This window comes from Octopus sinensis, linkage group LG14, assembly GCF_006345805.1.
Source record: "Octopus sinensis linkage group LG14, ASM634580v1, whole genome shotgun sequence".
NCBI lineage: Eukaryota > Metazoa > Mollusca > Cephalopoda > Octopoda > Octopodidae > Octopus > Octopus sinensis.
Window position 1 is genome coordinate 43,248,449 of NC_043010.1, and position 12,418 is coordinate 43,260,866.

At 37.8% G+C, this 12,418-nt stretch overlaps 1 non-coding gene across 1 annotated transcript; it reads left to right on the forward strand.

Moving 5' to 3' along the window:
- The first annotated feature begins 4,651 nt into the window (after positions 1-4,651).
- On the forward strand, positions 4,652-4,815 carry LOC115219582. The gene has a single exon (XR_003882337.1). It is a non-coding gene; the product is annotated as a U1 spliceosomal RNA (small nuclear RNA).
- Positions 4,816-12,418: the final 7,603 nt, after the last annotated feature.

Below are 12,418 nucleotides of genomic sequence, written 5' to 3' on the forward strand. Positions count from 1 at the left end.
TTGCACGAATAAACATTTAATCGAATTATGAGAGGATATGGAAAACAGGTTAAAGGAAAATGGATACTGTGTTACATTTTATTTAAATATTGTAAATTGCAATGTTATGCAAAATTTAATCTCCCGTTATGGGCAATCGCAACATATAGTTTTGAGATTGCCCACAACGGCACATAACACGTGCGTGTGTATCGCATTTGTTTCCAATATAAACACATACATATAGACTACACTGGTTTTTACCTTTTAATAAAATTATTTGAACGAAACGTTACAATATAACCTTACTGAGCCAATCTTCTATATTAGCATGTGGTTCAACCGGAAGTAAAATCTGAAGACAGAAATTGAAATACCTATTTCTTTACTGCCCACAAGGGGTTACACACAGAGGGGACAAGGATGAAAGGCAAAGCTGACCTCCGCGGAATTTGAACTCACAACGTAGCGGCAGATGAAATACCTATTTCTATTTCTTTACTACCCCACAAGGGTCTAAACACAGAGAGGACAAACAAGGACAGACAAACGATTATATCGACCTCAGTGCGTAACTGGTACTTATTTAATCGACCCCGAAAGGATGAAAGGCAAAGTCGACCTCGGCGGAATTTAAACTCAGAACACGAAGACAGACAAAATAACTATTTCTTTACAAACGGATTAAGTCAATTATATCGATCCCAGTGCGTAACTGGTACTTGTTTAATCGACCCCGAAAGGATGAAAGGCAAAGTCGATCTCGGCGGAATTTGAACTCACAACGTAGCAGCAGACGAAATACCTATTTCTTTACTACCCACAAGGGTCTAAACACAGAAAGGACAAACAAGGACAGACAAACGGTTTAAGTCGATTATATCGACCCCAGTGCGTAACTGGTACTTTTTAATCGACCCCGAAAGGATGAAAGGCAAAGTCGACCTCGGCGGAATTTGAACTCAGAACGTAGCGGCAGACGAAATACCGCTAAGCATTTCGCCCGGCGTCCTAACGTTTCTGCCAGCTCGCCGCCTTAGAAATAGAAATACCGACACAGAAAAAATCGAAAAGTACTTAGTGAAACTGGTGATACAGGCTTACATATGACAATGGAGAGCGAACACTAACTAATTGAGAGATGGTGGATCTCACTCGGTACACAAATGATATCTCATGGCTTATGTTGGAGCGGAATCTTTGAGAAATGGGATTATACATAGGATTGTGAACCATTCTCTAACGGTTCAATAATCCAACCGATCCAGAAGTGAACATTCTTTTTCGGATTTCATACATATACGCATGCACACCACACACACGCACGCATACGTGACAGTAGAGAACATGGTTTTGGTGGGGCTGGACGCAAAATTTTTCCCCACGAGAGTACCGGACCACAGTTATGAACTCATTTGCATACAACCAATCAGAGCTCAACTATTAAACTAATTTATGAGCTCGTAACAAATGATGGGCGGTAAGATCAGATCACTTGGGTAAGGAATGACCATGCTCCTGTTCTCTTATAATAATGCTTCTTGTTGTTCAGGTTTCAACCATGGCTGCCTCTGCCTAGTTGTGCTATAATGGAATTGAAGGCTTGTGATACCTGTGGAGTATTTCCTTCTCTCATTATTATTATTTCTTTCGTCTTAAGGATCTGGAACACGAAGGAGTTTACAAGCTGAGTGCAATTCAATAGTCGTTTATTTTTAGTTCTCGTTCATGTGGCTTGCTCCCAGTGACCATCTTTATGGTAGCGAGTGGTTCGTTATAGCTCCGTTCACGGGAGGTTCATTACCTCTGGAGATAACAGGTGAAGTTAGAGCGGGCTAAGAATCCGCTGTGAGCTGCCAGATTCGCAGTGTTTCTCGGCGTAAGCGAGAAGGAAGAAAGAGATGATTTTTTATTACCCACCAGGGGACAATACAAACACATGTGGGGGACATATAAAAACGAAAAAATAAATATCTGGGATAATAAAGATTTGCTAACTTTCTTAAGACGTGAAGGATGACGAATAAAACAAGATGCTTTCATTCACAACGTTGCTATCAAACATGTGGCCGATCAAAATTAAGTTAAAAACAGGAAAACACACACATACATACATGCGTACATTCATAAATGCATACAGACAGACAGGCAAGAAAAATTATGTACCACCATAGAAGTCAGCTGTCCTGTTGATGTGAATGCTTCTTTGAAAACAAACAAACACACGCACAAAAAAGGGGAAAGAATAACTACGTACAACTGGTCCGAAACCTCCAGCTCATATATCTAGATAATAATTTCACGTTTATACCAACAATAATAGGCGTACTTGATTTTGTAAGTTAATGATTAAGTGACAATCTGGATAAGCCAGTTAGGATCTTTTCTTTTTGATGGACGGAATTTTCTAGTTAACTTAAACAATTTGAAACTTCGTATACTGGTAGAATGTGTCAAAAGAAAACATTATCGAAAACAAAATTGTAATTTGTAAGTTTAACGTAGTTTAATTCTTCGAATTTTAACCAATGAAATCCCAGCATTGAGCTCAATTCATTTGAAGCGTCTAAGTAAACAGCACACACACACACGCACACGTGTTAGTCATCCTTTGTCTTCTGTCTTCTGCATGTGCTAGAAATAACAGCTATATCTCTTCAATCGATGAATTTTGTCGCCCAATAAAAATATTAACGATATTTTTTGAATATTTTCTTTATTTTTTTTTACCGAAAAGGCTTCTCCCATGTTTATTTCAATGTCATCCCTGACTTACGGAACGATTACCTGTGTGTTTTTGTTGTGTATGTGTGTGTGTGTTTTTTTTGTTGTGTATGTATGTGTTTTTTTGTTGTGTATGTGTGCGTGTGTGTGTTTTGTTGTGTATTAGTGTGCGTGTTTTTGTTGTGTATGTGTGTGCGGGTGTTTTTGTTGTGTGTGTGTGTGTAATCTCCAGGGGTACAGGCATCCAGCAACAGGACCTCCGTAATGCCATGATGGACCGTGAAGTCTGGCGTAGCATGGTAAATTCCATTGTCTCGACTACGGTCGAACAATGATGATGATGTGTGTGTGTGCATGTGAAGTATGTAAGTGGTGCGTTAGGCATGACTTTATAGGAAATAACAAGACAATGCATGGAAACCGAAAAAAAAAAAAAAAAATTGATATCCTGCGAAAGCGGAACGAATACGAACATGTTTTAAAAGTCCAAAAAATATTGTTAATATTTTTATTGGGCGACGAAATTCATCGATTATTTCTAGCACATGCAGAAGACAGAAGACAAAGGACAAATTACAATTTTGTTTTCAATTTTGTATACAATAATGTTTTCTTTTGACACATTCTACCAGTCTACGAAGTTTCAAATTTTTTAGTTAACTAGAAAATTCCGTCCATCAAAAAGAAAAGATCCCCTTTTTTTAAATGAAATTTTCCACAGATAAACCATAACCTGATGAAACAAAGTTGTAAAGATTTACAAATTTAGGCGCCAAAACGATTTAGAAAACGTGGAATTTCCACGTGTTCCACAAGTTACTAGTAATTTTAATTTGGTGAATGTGAGAGCCCCTCTGTGGTCGCTTGACATGCTAGAAATAGTCAGAAGCTTCTTCAAACAACACACTAACCGGGTTTAAAAGGAGACACTTTGGGTAATACATTCCGAGGTAAACTGTGCGAGTTAAAAAGAAAAGAAGGAAGGGACGGACGGACGGAATGGTAAAGAATACGTACACCTGGTGTTTAGAATTAGGGGTTAGGAGTTAGGGTTTTTGTTACGCCGAAAACGGGTGGTGTGCGTATTCTTTACCTCCGCCTTTTGGCTCATGATCGTTAATCCGTGGTTTCGATTCTCGTACTCAGCTGAAAATGAGTACCAAAACACAGCTGGGGAGGAGTGGCCCAAGGTGCCACAACTTGGGACTGAACCTGGAATCATGTGGTTGGGAGGGAAACTTATCTACAAAGCTTATATATATCACCCTCTTGAAACGCACCCATTAAATCTAGGTACTACTTTTTTGTCATAGCTAGATTCTCTTTCCACAGAAAACATTAAATAAACAAAATAAAATGGCTCGAAGTTGTATGTAATACGTTTGTATTATATTCTAATAATCGAGAGTAAAGTTACATATTGAATATTTTATACAGAAACGACTCCGCGCACGTGCGTGTGTGTGTGTGTGCATGTGCGCGTTATTCATTCATTTCGTAACTGAGCGTGAGAAAAATAAAGAAAAGTTGCTCGAAATGACAATCGAAATAAGGTTGCAGAATTCGGTCCGCTAAATATATATTTAAAGGCAGGAGAGATGCATGAATGTAGCAGTAAAAAGTATGAAATTTAAGCTGTGAGGAAAATTAAGAATAAAAACATCGAAAAAGATTGCTCAATTACCTCCCTTGAATAATGACGTCTTATTGAAGAAATCACTTATGAAAGAATGTTTAATTAATAGATTTGTAAAATTTAGACAAGAAAAGCAAATTATATAAAAGTACTTTTATCAAACAATTATAAATGATGAAGTAAATAAAATACTTAAAAAATTATTATATTTCTCTTTAGTCTAAATAATAAAATGGAATATATATTTTATATGAAATCAGTCGATGATATTGCCAGTAAATGAATATATTTAAAATCTTAAGGTGGAAAAGCATACTTACCTGGCACAGGGGTAAACCATGATCATCAAGGTGGTTCTCCCAGAGTGAGGCCCTTCCATTGCACTCCGGTTGGGTTGACCTTTGCGATCGCCCCAAATGTGGGCGACTCGGGTGCGCTATTTCTAAGTGTGGGGTCTGCGTTCGCGCTCACCCCGTAAATCAAACAAAGAACAGACTGATCAATCCCTCTCCCTATCAATCTAATAGTGATTTTCTTAGCAGAGATGTGATAGAATGGCGTAATGTGTTAATCCGTGGGTTCGATTCTCGTACCCAGTCATTGGAGTGTGCCCAAGCTGGAGCCGTGAAGGGTTAAATGTCAATTCCATTTCATTTACTGTATCAGATTAATGGAGTGTGCCCAAGCTGGAGCCGTGAAGGGTTAAATGTCAATCCCATTTCATTTACTGTATCAGATTAATGGAGTGTGCCTAAGCTGGAGCCGTGAAGGGTTAAATATCAATCCCATTTCATTTACTGTATCAGATGATTCACGGAGCGGATATAGACTATTCCAATTCATAAAGTTCGGTAAAGGGATCAGTTTTCATTATAACAATTTTGTTAATAAGAAAAGATGGAGCTTTTCGGTTTGAACGGCAGTTTTTAACATAATTTCTAGGTAACTAAAAAGTTTAAAACTTCGTATACTGGTAGAATGTGTTTACAAAACATCTTGGATCTTTTTCTCTTGGCTTTATTGAGAAAATTCTATAGTTTGAAAGATATTTGTTGTTTTTTTTTTCTGCAATTTCAACCAATTAATTACGTCCATTGAGGTAAAAAAAAACATTCTGTGCCGTATGAATATGTCCCTCGTTTAAGAAACAGATTGGGTTTATTTACATTTGTGAAGAAAAAAGATACCCCTAACCCTAAAAGAGATTGAAATGCAGGAGTGGCTGTGTGGTAGGTAGCTTGCTAACCAACCACATGGTTCCGGGTTCAGTCCCACTGCGTGGTATCTTGGGCAAGTGTCTTCTGCTATAGCCCCGGGCCGACCAATGCCTTGTGAGTTGATTTGGTAGACGGAAATGAAAGAAGCCTGTCGTATATATGTATATATATGTATGTGTGTGTATGTGTCTGTGTTTGTCCCCCTAGCGTTGCTTGACAACCGATGCTGGTGTGTTTACGTCCCCGTTACTTAGCGGTTCGGCAAAAAAAACCGATAGAATAAGTACTGGGCTTACAAAGGATAAGTCCCGGGGTCGATTTGCTCGACTAAAGGCAGTGCTCCAGTATGGCCGCAGTCAAATGACTGAAACAAGTGAAAGAGATCGATACTAGGGTCATAATTATGGGTGATAATTTCATATGACACCGCTAGAAAAAACTAGCATTTTCTCTAGCGGTGTCATATGAAATTGTCACCCCTAATTATAACGCTAGTATCGATCTATTGCATTTCAATCTGTTTTTGGGTTAGGGTATCTTTTTTCTTCGCAAATGTAAATAAACCCAATCTGTTTCTTAAAGGGTATCACTAATTTACATCCACATTACAAGGGAGGCAACTGTGTTATATATAACTGACCACACCAATAAAACACATTTCTGAATATTTATAAAAATAATGCGATAATTATGATATAAAATTAATTAATTATTGTTATTGGTCCCGCAAAGAAAATAACATCATGTTTATTTTAAAATAAAGATTTATAAACTTCTTTCATTTTCCGATTAGTTTTACAATCTGTTGTATGAAAAAGTTTTTAAGAAAGTATAGGACGGTCTTAATGATAAATAATTATTTCTACTCTAGGCGTATGGCTCAGGTGAAATTTTTGGGGAAGAGGACTAGTCGATTATATCGACCTCAGTATGTAAGTGGTACTTATTTAATCGATCCTGAGAAGATGAAAGCCAAAGTCGACCTCGGCGGAATTTGAACTCAGAACGGAATACTGCTAAGCATTCCTTCCACGCCGGTGTGGGGGGAATTCGAGAAAAAAGGATCTCTTCTTTTTGATCAATATTTTTTAGATTCATTTTATTTTCCCTTTTAGTAATAGAATTTTAAATTTTTTATAAGATCCCATATATTATGCTGAGAGAAATAAATTCCTAAAGACGGTGTTGAATATGGCTTCACTATGAAAAAAAAGTTACGGGTGATTTAGCTGTTGTTTTCACCACATCCCCACCGTTGGGATCATTAAAAAAAACTTTTTTCTATTATTCAAACGAAAAATAAATGAATCTAAAAATTTTTTCTGGATCTTTTCGTTTTGATGGACGGAATTTTCTAGTTAACTAAACAATTTGAAACTTCGTATACTGGTAGAATGTGTCAAAAGAAAACATTATTGCGAACAAAATTGAAAACAAAATTGTAATTTGTAAATTTAACGTAGTTTAATTCTTCGAATTTTAACCAATGAAATCCCAGCATTTGAGCTCAATTCATTTGCTGCGTCTAAGTAAACAGCACACGCGCACACGTACGTTTAAGAAACAGATTGGGTTTATTTACATTTGTGAAGAAAAAAGTTACCCCTAACCCGAAAAGAGATTGAAATGCAATAGATAGGCGCAGGAGTGGCTGTGTGGTAAGTAGCTTGCTAACCAACCACATGGTTCCGGGTTCAGTCCCACTGCGTGGCATCTTGGGCAAGTGTCTTCTGCTATAGCCTCGGGCCGACCAAAGCCTTGTGAGTGGATTTGATAGACGGAAACTGAAAAGAAGCCTGTCGTATATATGTATATATATGTATGTGTGTGTATATGTTTATGTGTCTGTGTTTGTCCATCTAGCATTGCTTGACAACCGATGCTGGTGTGTTTATGTCCCCGTTACTTAGCGGTTTGGCAAAGGAACCGATAGAATAAGTACTGGGCTTACAAAGAATAAGTCCCGGGGTCGATTTGCTCGACTAAAAGGCGGTGCTCCAGCATGGCCGCAGTCAAATATACTAATAATTCTATTTACAAACATAACCCACCCCTCCCTGGTTTGGGGTATGGAACCACAATATTACGACTGTAACCTTTGACAGAAGATGAATGAATTGATTAAAATACATTTAATGTTGAGAAAAGGCGAGTAGAAAGCACGAAGTAGTGTAAACTATTTCTCGTGAAACTTCAACTTGGATTGGAATCTAAAATTTTTTTTTCTTTACTTTTATATCAGAGCTGATGAGGTTTAGGAGAATTTTGGCCGCTTTCTGATTTTTATCTAATGTACTTGCCAATATAACAATTATGTAACATATACACATGAACATATTATTCTTTAAAAGAATAATATTGACAGTGACTTCAAAGTGTTGATGTTTCTCCATGTTGTTGCTGGTGTAGTCTGTCGTTGGAACTGGCTGTGTGCTCTGTGGTCAGTGATTAGACCTTAGATGGTCTAGGATCAAAGATGAAATACGGTTTGTTGTGACTAGCTTTTATAGGGACTAGGAGGCTCCAACAGAGAATTTAGAAGACTATTTTATAACACATTTTCCCTTAACCCTTTAAATCCAAACCTGACTTTGTCTGGTACCCTATAAACATTAATTAGTATTCATAATGATGGGAGTGAATAAACGGATTTGATCTTTAATGCAAAAAAAAAAAAAAAAAGAACCCAAACAATAACTAAAAAAGGAAAAAAATACAGACAAATGCCATTTCAAATAAAATACTGATTTGCAAAATAAAAATGGAATAGCCTTGAAACGAATCAATAGCTTTAAATATTTAGGAACTATCATTACATCAGACGGGCAAAACGTCATGGAAATTAAACCATGAACAGGAAAGGCCAAGGTTGTTTTCGTTGGGATCAGTATTGTCAAATAAAAGTAAAAAAATACCTCTAAGGACATATAGAACCCATCCTTATATATCGCTATGAAACCGGAAACGTAACAAGCAAAAGCTAATTAATTGAAGGGAGCCTATTTAGATAGCGTGACAAATGTTGAAATCTTTATACGAACAGAAACCACATGAAAATTCTTGTCAACATAAGAAGGAAGGTACAGGTTAAGTTCATGTACATCAAATGAAAAGCCAAGGGGTTAAACACATAGTGACAAGTGAAAAATTAAAAAAGAAGCTGTGGATGACAGAAATATTGTAGAAGATACTTGATAACTTTATTACTTAACTCCAGAAAGACTGAACCAATAACTTATGTGGGACAAAAGATCTATGATCACCGATGTCTGTAGACATAGCAGGAAAAACGCTTTCAAAGCTTTTTAATCTAATGGGAGTATCATATAACATGTAACATAGAATTAACATTCGAATGTGATCAAATAATGGAACCAAAATGTCTATGCTGTGTTTCAATATGATTATTTGTGTGAGCCTCTTTTTGGACCGAGGATCGCTCATATTATACACATTCCATGCAAATGGATTGATAAATGATACGTTATATTATTCATGACATTTATCCAAAGACGTAAACATTCTGGCAGTATCTCATTTAGCAGAATTTCTCTGACTTGAAAAACAATCTCGGAAATAAATACAAGCGCATTGTCCATGCAAGTTGAAGAAAAGATTCATTACATTCGAATCGAGTTATAAATTCAAAATTCTCATTTTCTCTCCACAATGATTGACAGAGGTAAAAGAAACACAAACGGACACTAATGTTAGTATAAAACATGATATCAGTTATGCTGTAATCCAGATTACGGTTAGAGAAAATCTCAACAATAGTTTCTAGGACAATTATGTTATTTCTAGGTATAAACACATAGAGTAAGGGCTTGTAATTCTCTATAAACACTGTTATGAATGAATTTCAACTTCATCCCACGGTGAAACAGATCAAGACTGTTGTTGAACTTTCCATCTGCAAGCCAATGGGAACTTTGACTAAGGTGCTCAAGGGACGATGGAAATATAAATAACAGGATTCTGTTTGGATCATCAAAACGACTATCAGGAGTCATGAGTGGCCAATTCTTTGATGATCTTTGGTGGGTGGAGAGATGGCAGTTATTTCTTTATGATGCGTTAACAGGTGGAATATAGGGTAAAGTATTCAGAACTTCTGCAACAATATCGCAAAGACATTCACCAGAAATTTGATGAGTTTCTCATGTCCTTTTACTAATTTGGATTCCAGAGCCGGGATGATCGCAAGAAGTTTCTTTCACAATACTTCGTACGTTTTGCATAATAGGGTAACCAGGAAAATTTCAACTTCATCATGCCAATAGCTTTTAAAATCAGTGCTTTTGTTTTTGTTGTCATAAATCCCCTTCTATGATAATTACGTTCCCCTCATTTCACTGCATTTGATGTTTTGAACCCCAATAATAACAGTTAGCAAATAAATGCAATGATGGAAATAGTATATGTAGTGGTTCATGCAGGTATGGCGTGGATTCGATCCTTGATAGGCAAATTTCACTTAACAGTTCAACAGCACTTTTCTCACGGTAAAACAATAATTTTCTTGTGAGTGACAACAGTTACATTTGCCAGATGCCTTCGCTAAGCAGAATAATGTTTTTGCCACTTGACCCTTCTAACATCTTCTAAGCCACTAAAAGCTAGAATAGAGATAACAGACCGCCAACGAAATCTATTGCTCTCAACAATATGTCTCTCCTTCTAACTAGTTTGGATAATTATAAATACTAAAATACTTGTAGCGGCACAAGTAGTCAGCGCCTTTTTGGAAGAGATCTCGCGGCAGCCATTGCCATCTCCGAGACTGGAGCAAGACCTCACCTGCATCCATTTACCATGCGCAAGATCACAACGAGACTCGCGATGGCAAAACAGAAACAGATTCATTCTCTCTCTCCGCTTCTTCGCAGCAGCGCTTGCTGAGCACACTTCACTGGCTGGGCCTATCTGCATGTTGTACCTCCAGAGGCAATATACTCGCACTAATGGAGATACAGCTTGTGATGGTTGCTGAGAGCAACGCACTTCACCTGTTCTGTGAAACTTGTAAATAAACCGGTTGTAAATTGCGTTTGTACTTAAAGACTTCTTTCTTCGCCTGCCGGAGCCTGAACTACACGAAGAACAAGATATAATGGGAGAAGGCGATATTCTCCCGTTATCGTAAACCTTGCCTTCCATTATACACCGTAGGAAAAAGTTAGTCGGCAAAAAAGAGATGACGCAGAGGGGACAGCAGGCAAAATCCAGTTAGTGAGATTGTAAAAACGACCGTGCGAAGGAGAGGTGACGAAGAATGGCTCCTTTAATACACCACACGGTCGATTACAATAAATGTGAAAACGAATATGTGTGTGAGTGCTAGAAGGAAAAGAGATGACACAACCGGTAGAATGTTAAGGGATTTTATTTAGGTATTAACATGTGTGTGTCTGTGTGTGTGTCATAAGTACATATATAATAATAACAATAATAGACAGGCTGTCATGTATACAAAGTGTATATGTGTGCATTAAATACAGAGCATAGAAAGAGTCTATAATAGGACGCTAGAAGAATGTTCAGACACAAGGATGAATAAATACCAGTTCGTAGTAAGGTACACAGTAGTTGAAGTGCTATAACAAGAAGTTGTGGCGAAGAAGCAGAGCCGGTTGAAGCACATGTGCGAGAAGTTGTGACTACTATGCTGTTGTCATTCACTTGATACAGAAAGTTCTCGCAGGTTGTACTTGCTGTTAACCATAGTGAAGTAATTCACGAACAGTGTTGAGATAAAACCTGGGTGTACGTAGAGATATGTTGTTGACATTAAGACGGAGGTCCTGTATGCTGCCGGACGAAGTGTTGATGTTTCCCCATGTGGTTGCTGGTGTTGTCGGTGGAACTGGCTATGTGCTCTGTGGTCAGTGGTTAGACATTAGAAGGTCTAGAACCAAAGATGAAATACAGTGTTGGCTTTTTTATACCATTCTATCGGCGCAACTGATGTTTAGAAAAGACTGTCTCACGCGACCTTATCAGAAGGCTGCAATTGGTTGGGTTGCACATTGGCGCGTAACAGAGCAAGAGACAAACTGCACCAATACCAACCAATCAGAGTAGTGGGTCCAATCGGCCGAAGGCTAGCTGTTACCTTCTACGTCCGTACGTATGTAAATATATATAACAGAGAGAGTTCGCTACAAGATAATTCAACTGAGAGGAGGCTTACAGTGAGAATGTCAACTATGATACAGTGTCTTATCACAACACCACAACTGTTTAAATATCAGGCACAATGGAGGTAACATTTTATCGACTTCCTACACTTAACATTCACTCTATCTTCCTCTAATTCCTAGTTATGCAGCTAGCAGTTTGGCCAAACATAAACAGCAACAACATACAAGAAAAGATAACTAATGTTTTTATATGATACACATACCTGCCCGTCGTGGTATGGCATATATTAAAGTAACGGTAAATAAATATTTCTTTACAACTTCAATTACTGCTCTTCTTCCATCTTGCACACTGGCAACCAAACACCTTAACAACAACCGTTACAACTGGTGACTCTCCACTGCAACGAAGAACAAACCGTTACATATGCATGTATATAACCTTAAGTGGGTCATTTTAATTATCGGATCTTTTCCTTTTGAACAGCAGACAATTTCTAGTTAACTAAACACTTTAAACTGGAGAGGACACTTCAATGCTGCTGTAAAAAGCTGCAGAAACAACACGGGAGGTAACAGTCACGAGTGATAAGTCCATTCAGATTGGCGTAAAATATGGGCGCTACGGGTTACCTCTGACGGTGGGAGGGACTTCCGTGTCCTATTGGTTAGCTACTGCCCACCTCAAGCTGGGCAGCCCCCAGTTAATAAGGTGCTGA